Raw genomic sequence first — 10,104 nt, forward strand, 5'->3', positions numbered from 1 at the left:
GAGATAATTTAATAATGCATAATGTAAAATTACCCACTATTCAAAACTATTATTAACTTTCTTTAAGACGTCTATTTATAACAATATTTTATGTATCATTATATATAATTCGCTAAATATCTTTATGAGACACTTATACATGGGGGTTTGAGAGGGCGATGCGATTTTAAAAAATAAAATCGACTGAGGTCAATGACAACAATTAAATTTATATATCAATATCATATATTTGACTTATAAAAGGTTTTTTTAAATCACATTCTTTTATTGAAATATGTATTGACATCGGCTTAGTTTTGAAACACAGTACGCCATTATTGAATAATTACTTAAACTTCAATGTTGCAATGAGACAGTATCTAAAAGACCTTCAAAGATGATGTCATTTATTACTATTAAAGAAATGTATTTTTTACTTGATTTTTGATACAGGAAAAATATAACAGATCATATAACGCAAGTATTTTACTTGGTGTAAATGTATAGTACAATTTCTACATAAGGTCTGTGTTTCACTTTCTAAATACCGTTTGTAAATCAGTTAAATAAAGTTTAAAACTTACCAAAAGAGTTTAATTGATAGCTTCTCAATAGATGTTCTTCTATACACTCTTTTCAACTAATATAACTTTGAAAATGTTAGTACCGTTATAGACTATAAGGTCTAATAAGTAGTTTAAAATTGCTTTTTTCCTATTTTAAGTTTAACACTAAAAAAACAAAGCAACCATGTTTTATTTCTGTTATTCTGGTCACGGTAAAATATGTTGCATACTATAGAATGATAGAAGAATCGCACATTCTTACTTGTAGCTGACATCCATAACTAGGGTTTCTTAACGCACACATTAAGTAAACTTCTTTAATTTTATGATTTGTGAAACAACTCAGTCGAACAGACCTTATTATATATAACCTGTATTTTTTACAGAACACCATAAACAGTAAAGGGACAAATTGTTAATAGAATGCAACTAATATCAAATTCAAGCCATTTCCTTCCTTTTTAGATTATTGTAGTTTATTTTCGCATGATTTTATTTCTTAAAAAAATAACCAAGTATATTGATTACTTAAAAAAACAAAAACTGTTTCATGTGTTTCAATTTAAAATACACTTATGAATGTAAAGGTAAATTACATGCTTTCGAACAAGTTGAAAATGGTAATTCTTTTTTATAAGTATATTGAGAAATTTCACAGTTAAATGACACAAACCACAAATAATTGCAAACATGCTCATTATTCCAAGACATTAACACGACTCTCATTAGGAGCCGGATGCATGCGACTTTGAATGTGACCTCGGTAGGAATTGCGCATGTGCTCCGCTTTTGTTGACTGATTTTTATATATTCTTTTCTATATATATGAAAAAGGAAATTTAAAATAAAAATGTTTACACAGTGCAGTTGTTTACATAGGCAAGAAATTGACAATAAGGAAACAACATAAAGTAAATATAAAAATGTATGTAGTCAATACTAACCTTGTAAAGTGACAGCTTTGACTGATAAACGAATAAGAAAAACAGAAAGGAGCATAATGTCATGGCATTGTTAAAAGAAAATTTATTGTTAATGTAAAAGGAGATTTTTTTAATGTAAATTAAGGAGTTTTACTCGGTCAATACGTTATATTATATTGACACTCGGACTTTGTCTTCGGTCAATATAAACTGATCTAGCGAAGAGTTGATGACGGCTGAATATATTATTTGTAAAACAAAACTTCCATATTTTATGCAATCCTATTTATATAAGAAAAAAATGCTTACACAGGCACTAAAAGTACTTTAATCTGAGACCATAAATGTGTATTTTACCATTTGAATTGACAGCTTATTTCGGAAAACACAAAAAAGAAACAAGGAAATTAGTATTTAGATAAGTGCTCTATATTAAACTTCAAAGTTAAGGATTTTCCCTGAATATAACAAACAAGACTTACCGTGCAAGTAGATGTCAGTAATAAATTTTGTGCTTATTTCTAAGCCCGTCAAAGGAAAACTTATGCATGCTAGAGGGCAGTCATGGTGTCATTGTCCATTTCATATGTCATTTAGACAAGACAATGGGAAATGAAAAGGTTTCTTATAAAAGCTGCTAAACTTAGAAGACAACTCTGGTATAGAACTGATAATTGTTATGCGTGTGCGTTAGTGAACGCAGGTCTATTTTGACGTCGAAATTTGTAATAATCTTGAATGTATTTCTATTCTTGATAACAGATCCACAAAGTATAAAAAGACGACAAAAAATTAAAAAGACACACTTCTCAAAGATGAAATAGAATGTTTACTAAAAGCATTGTGGATAAAGCATTGAAGAGAGAAGTAGTATTAAGTCCTAAGGATCTCAATTTAGATGTAATACATCTTGTTGGTTGCATGAGTGATGTTTATTCAGAGGTATGCAAATAAAATGTTCCTCTTTAAAGTTACTGCGACGAATTTTGTTTAACCAAAACTTGTTTAATTTTTCAGAATTTTTCTTGGTTTAATGTTATTAACTTCAATCATTTTCTAATTTAGCAAAAGTATTTTGTTTTTCAAAACAATGTTTTATTTTTAAGAATTTTTTTGGTTTAATGTTATAAACTTCAATCATTTTGCAAGTAAGCAAAGTATTTTAACACTATAACTCGATTACAAGAACTTCGTTGTGACATAACAATTCAGGAGTATAGAATAAAAGACATTGATAGAGAATGTCTATTGCTAATATCATCAATCGAGACGAGCTTAAATTTAACAATATAAAGAGATACGTTCAACATATGAGTCCCGTTTGTGCTGACTTCTCATACTAAATTTGGGAAGTTATAAAACTTCATCCGTGATTGTTGGAAAGAAATAAACAAAAATAAAATCATAAACTGACCAACGTCTTCCCCGATCCAGCTGTACTGATTTCCCGTAAAAACAAAATCCCTAAAGACTTGCTGATAAGAGCTGATTTCTACACTGAATCAGGCTCTTGCAAAGGCAGTGGAACAAAAGAACAAAAAAAAAAAAAAGACTTCCGAGAAAACATACTCGTTAATTTTGTTTGAGCTTTTGTTTTTGTCATTTGATAAAAGAAATTTCAATTTCGTTTTGATTTTTCCTTGGGTTCGGTATGTTTGTTATTATACTTTCTACAAAAGTATATGTGATAAACAGTATGTTGTTGAGTCAATACAGACATTTCACAAACGTATAAACGGACATAGTAAAGACTTTGAATGTAGGCCTCTCTATTTCGCTGACATTTGAGAGCCAATGAACACAATAACGCAGATATACCTTTGATAACTATTTAAACCACTGGGTCGATGCCACTTTTGGTGGATGTTTCGTACACCGAGGGTAACACCATCCCAGTAGTCAGCACATCGGTGTTGACATGAATATCAATTGTATGGTATTTTTTTATAATACTGTTTTCAAAAGTATGAATTATTCGAAATACTAAGGACTTTCTTATCCCAGGCATAGATTACCGTAGCCGTTTATGGCACATCGTTTTTGGGTCCTCAATGCTCTACAACTTAATATAATTATTTTGGCTTTTTAACTATATTGACCTGAGCTTCACTGATGAGTCTAATGGAGACGAAACGGGCGTCTGACGTATTTTCAAAATTATAAGCCTGGTACTTTTGATAACTAATTATAAATTAACTGATTACAAAAATAAGAGTTTTTGAAATATTTCTACCTCAGGAATACACCTTATTACTATATGAAAATCAGTCCCGCTTGACCCAAGAATCAGTCCCGATTGCACTTATGACAGCAACCAACAATAACTTTTCTATTGTGATTTCATTTATTTTCTATTATGACGTCAACATTTTATGGGAACTTTGTGATGTCCAGTAGTAATGACGTCGGACAAACAGTGATAAGGTGTATAGATTAACTAAGCTGTATTTGGAAAAACTTTGAATTTTTGGTCCTCAATGCTCTTCATTTTCGTACTTCATTTGGATTTTTTAACATTTTTTTATTTAAGGATGTCTGCTGCTCTAATTTAAAATAACAAGGATTTCATGTGGTTGCTTAAAATGAAAACAACTTTGATATTTAAACAAAATAAAGTAATAAAATCATTAGTCTCGTGTGTAGTTTTCTAAATACGAGACATTTAGAAAATGGCGGGAAAAGGGTTTTCTTCAGACTTTACTATTTGTTAACATTGGAATTGTTTTTTACCCTTTAAACCAAGAAAAAATAACAAGGATTTCATGCCGCCGGATCACTAAATCTGAAATGATCTATTGAACAGATTTATGAAGACAAAAATGGGGTGTCGTGTAAAAAAAAATTTAATACATTTGGATGGATAAAACCTGAGAAAATCGAAAATATGACAAGAATTCAAAAACATGACCAGCAGACATCCTTAAGCGTCACTGATGAGTCGTTTGTAGACGGAACGCGCGTCTACCGTAAATACAAAATATCAATCCAGGTATCTATGATGAGTTTATTTGACACCTTTCCGTTTCAATTTTCATTTTATCCTTTTTAAAATCGATAGATGGAAATACAAAAAAATAATTATGACCGAAAAATCTGACCCTTTCGACTAGTTGAGTATTACTTTGGTAACCTTTCACCACTTTTTTATGATTCTTGTAAAAAAATCATGTTAACAAATGATAATGAAAACATTCAGATGAACTGATGAAGGTATTGAAATGGTCAATATTGATAACCCTATGTGAAACTTTTCAGTTCATTGCAGTGACTCTTTATAATTCCTGTAGGACTGTAAACATTGAATCCGGTAAATATGTGTTTTTATCATATTCAATAAATGTACAATCGATATTTTTTCCGAGACATTTCAGCTTCCGCTTCAACACAGGTTAGTGTGCATGTCAGAAACTTATATGCATACTAAGAATCGACAGATGAATATTTCTGGGAACAGAATATACTGTTTGAAATAAAAAGTGACAAAATATATATAGCAAATTCAACAACCTGTCAATCATCTCCCTTCTGGTCTAGACTGTTATAGACGTCTAAAAAGTTTTCGTCTCTAATGGTTAACTTTGTCTTAAAATAGTTAAGATTGACATTTCTTTCTGATTCTGAAACTTTTTTTTCTCAAGTTGTTATGTGCCGAAGTGTTATATTGTATATATTTTATTATCACTTAATTTTACAGGCTCTTCCGATTATGAACCTTTTTTTCGTATATATGTATATTTGTTTGAGACAAGTGCGTGTCCTCAATATTCAGAATTGTCAAGACTTTTGACGTCAACTTAAGGACATTTGAGTTGTAAGAAAGACAGACCCATAGATCTTTTAAAATATTCTAACATTTGAAGGCGTCTGATAAATATTAATTGTTGTCATGATTCATGATATTTTTTCATGTGTTTATAGTTTACAGTTCATTTTGAACTGTTATTTTTTGTCATAGATATTTTGCCATATCCATTCTATCCATTACATTGTTGTTTATTTCTTTATAAATAAAGGCAAAAGTAGTATACCGCTGTTCAAAACTCGTAAATCTACGGACAAAAAACAAAATCGGGGTAAGAAACTAAAACTGAGGGAAACGCATTAAATATAAGAGGAGAACAACGACACAACATATTTATTAAAGTTAATGAAAGAAATGCATATTACACAATACCCAAAAGCTAACAGCAAAAAGGTTTGTATCGTTTAGAAAATCTGTCAGATCTAGTTAAGATTTCAAGGTTTTAAAATATTTATGATTACAATTTACAATCTAAAATGTTCTATTATGTAATGATCGTTAGCATGATATCATTTTGATATGAAACAATCCAAGCGACACGTATATGTTTGTCAAAATTAATAAAGCCGATAGTTGATTTGTTGGTGACTGTTATTAAAACTGAATTTCAGAATATCCAAAAAGACTTGTTCTTAATGTTTAATAAAGTAAAATCAACCATTCGAAAAATTTGATATACATAGGAAGTATATTTTTTTTGTTCTTCATACAAAAGCGTCTTATTCTGTTTATTGTTTTAATCCAAAGTTGATGTAAAGCATCTATATACCATTAAAACAAATAATATCGTGCGATACATTATTCATGTGTTGAAATTCTACAATTAATTATCTTTTTAAATGCTTTTATAACTTAGTTCTAAACTTATTTGTTCATATATCAAACGCTATCTACAATTACTTCTTTTATTAGTGTTCATTCTCAGTATAAGTCGTATGGCATGCACTATGGAAGGATATTAATAGGGATATTTACATTCTTTACAGTACATTTTTGTTTATACTTTTTGAGTCCATTTTCTCCCACACAAAGAGGCAGCATTAACAGTTTCTAATGTGTACCTTACAGTCAGTCAAATAACAACATTGAATACTTGAAAGCTTTATGTACTATGTAAATCACACTTTTGAAAAAATAAATAAATTAATACTCTGTCCATGCGTTTGTTTGTATACACGCGGTCTCTTTACGGGTGGCATGTTTTCATTAAAAAAGGGATGTAATACAATACCCAGAGTTTCTAGAAATATTACAGTTATGTCTAACATAAAAGTTACTCGAATACCTCGTATCATTAATCAAGCTTAGACATATACCTACGGTGTGGGACAATTAACATGTTAGATAACGAGAGAAATTGACTATCCAACACGAAAACTTACAAATAACTGACAATCAAACGACTGGAGTTTGAGAAAACTACGATCTTTATTTGCAATTACATCGGTCATTTGTTTACCAATACTACCACTGTAGAATAAACCTATAAATATACTATAAACATATAATTTAATAAGTTTTATAATTCTGTTGTTTGATGGTGCCAATTGATACAGAGACAATACTCGTTTAAATAAGACCAATTAATGATTAATCTATCGTTTATATCAGGAAATTCAATTAAACAGGTTTAAAATCTGCTCTGTATAGTACGTTGACGTATTTCCTTACTAATCTCTATGGATGATCTCCACTTATGCAAACAAAACGCGTGAATCAAAAAGTGGGACATAAATAGCAATTTCCGCTTCCAGTTTAAGGCTTTTAAAATAAATCAAACAACTAAACGTCTTGTAAAATGTGAACAATAAACTAATTATATAATATTGTTAATTTCCATAACACGTGAGTCTAGAATGGCAATCACCGAAAACGCTCGTGACCAAACGTTTGAATAGAATAACCTCTAAGATTGAAATCCACCATGAACGAAGAACATGCTACCTTGAGGGTGATTACCTTTGGGACTGCAGGAACCAATCTAGCTAAACAGTAAATGATAACATCTTGGACTTGTCTCCAAGGACCAACACTCTGGGACTTTTGTGCATCAGGACCAAAGCTCTGACTACATGTAGGATGGTACCATCATGGACTGTAGTCAACATGGACCGAAGCTCTAGCTACATGGCTGTAGGTTTCTTCTAATAATGTAGGCCATCAGGACTGAAACACTGGCTTCATGGATGATGGTAACAGTCAGGTCAAAAGCACTGACAACATGGCGAACGGTAAAATCTGGAACTGTATTCCAGCAGGCTAATTATTGGCTAAAAGACGGATGGTAACCTCCGGAACTGTACATTTCCATGACTGAATCACCGACTCAACAGTAGATGGTTACCTACGGATCTGGCGTCCACCGGACCGGAATCACTGATTCAATGCGGGAAGTAACCTTTGGAACTGTAGGTCACCATCACATAAACATTGGTACATTGGAGATATCCTCTTGGATAGTTGTTAATAGGATCTAAGCTATGGCTACATAGCGGGTTGTACCCTATGGTATTGTAGTCTAGCAAGTCCGAATCGCTAGCTACAAGGCACAATATAATGAAAACTAACGAATAACTAAAACACAGGATTATAGGGGCACTAGCTGTCAAATTCATGGTCACCGATTTGACTCAAATTCTCATATTTGATTTATAACAATGTAAAACATTTATCCAAACTATCAAAAGTCTAAAATAAACAGTTTTCAGAGCATGGGGTAGATAGTATATAGGTTCGTTTCGTGTGTATTTTAGTCAAGACGCCATCTAATTAACTATCGATTTGACCTCATATGCCCATATAAGCGATGTAAACATAAATAAAGTTATGAATAGATTAAACCAACACGTGCAATTGGATTTTTATAGGTCTGTTTGATTTTATTTTAAAGATTAAAAATAGATGTTTCTCATTGTTTTTAACCGTATAAGAATGATTTTATGTGCATCGAATTAGTAATCAAATGATTTACCGTAGTTTCACTTTCATTGTTGACATTCTTTTTCTTTAAATAACCACTACACGTACAATGTATGCGTTGTCAATCTCTAGCTAGGGGTTAAATTGAAGTTCACATGAATACGGATTTAAAGAGGTCGACTCATTCACTTGCAAGTGAAGAACTAATTATCAATGTTTCTTAGCGTAATTTGACAAAATTGAACCTTTTTGACTGCAAAAAGCGAATTGTTATTTCACTATTTCACTTTCGTTATTGATTGAACAGAAAAAAATCAAACTTGTGAGTTTTTATATATCTCGTAACTAGTGCCCCTTTAAAGCTGACGGATAACTATATCATCATAACTAACTCTTAATGATATATTATCTTATATTATCACAATTCAAAGTTAACTGAAAATGTATGATCACAAAAGTTTTAAACAGATAATCAAATAATCACAATAAAAAAATAATGTATTTTATATAAAATCACATTTTAAAAATGATGGATACTCATCACATTAAAAACCCGAATACTTATTTTATCATAATAACAAAAAAAAAACCCGAATACCTATTCTATCACAATTAAAAAACATACTTATTCTATCACAATAAAAAAAAACGATATAAGAGAACTACGACACAACAGAGACACAACACCGAAATGTAAAACACACGGAAACGAATTATAATGTAACAATGGCCATTTTCCTGACTTGGTACAGGGCATTTTATGAAAAAATGGTGAGTTGAAACTGGTTTTGTGGCATGCTAAATCTCCCGCTTTAATGGCATTGTTAATTATTATATTAAAATGACAACATTACACGACAGGGCTACAATAAATAAATTGGAGAAAATATAGGACAACGAAACAAACGAATAATAGCCATCAAAAGGTATCAGGTTAAAAAATATTTTTAAACGCCAGACACTCGCTACGTCCACACAAAACTATGCTCAGATGAAAAAAGTTTGAAAGCCATAACAACTACAAAGTTAAAGATCGCCGAGGACCAAAAGTTCCAAAAAGTTGTGATGCCATGGTTATCCGCCTGGGACAAAAACATCATTATTATCAAGAATAATACATAGATTTGCAAACTGTAAATTTTATAAAATGACTATATAATAGATATACATGATTAAACTGAAGTTGTGACTAGCTAAAGAATGGAAACGAATACATGCAAATCACAGCCGTATCGCCATAGTCATTGCAACGCCCAAAGTGACGTGACGTCACATTTAAATTTCTTAAACATGTTCCGAAAATCAAGAAAGAATTTGGATGAAATTCAAGATTAGATTTGTATGACTTATATTATCTAACTATATTAATAACAGTGAAAATTATAATACTAATTAATATTTAATTGTAGTAAGTAGTAATTAGATAATTAATTGTATATTCTAGCTTTGTCGGTGTTTCTTCTGACCAAACTGCAAACCAAATATATCGTGTAAATTTCGTTAATCCAAAATTTAATCTACCAAATGAACTGGATGAGTAGTTATCCCCAACACAACACACGAATACAATAGGAAAAATTACGATTTACAACTACAAACGTTAAGACATTTGACAAAATCCGATGACAACAACAAACAAAACATCAAAACCCAATAAATTAATTTGGGATGGAAAAGTACCGTGCCACGTCTTAAAGCAATACGAATTCACACTCAGCACAACAGTCACATTTGGAAATAAGTCACGTTCGGTAATAAAAAGATCAGACGACGTAATGACAAACCACAATCTAACACGTGGCAAAAATGTCCATAGTTAGTTTGGACAAAGATACATCGTATGGATCAACCTAAGAATCCTATTTCTTTCATCTTATTTCTGTGTTCTTTTCTTCAAAAGAATGACTGATACAAA

The sequence above is a fragment of the Mytilus edulis genome, chromosome 2 (genome assembly GCF_963676685.1).
Source record: "Mytilus edulis chromosome 2, xbMytEdul2.2, whole genome shotgun sequence".
NCBI classification, from domain to species: domain Eukaryota; kingdom Metazoa; phylum Mollusca; class Bivalvia; order Mytilida; family Mytilidae; genus Mytilus; species Mytilus edulis.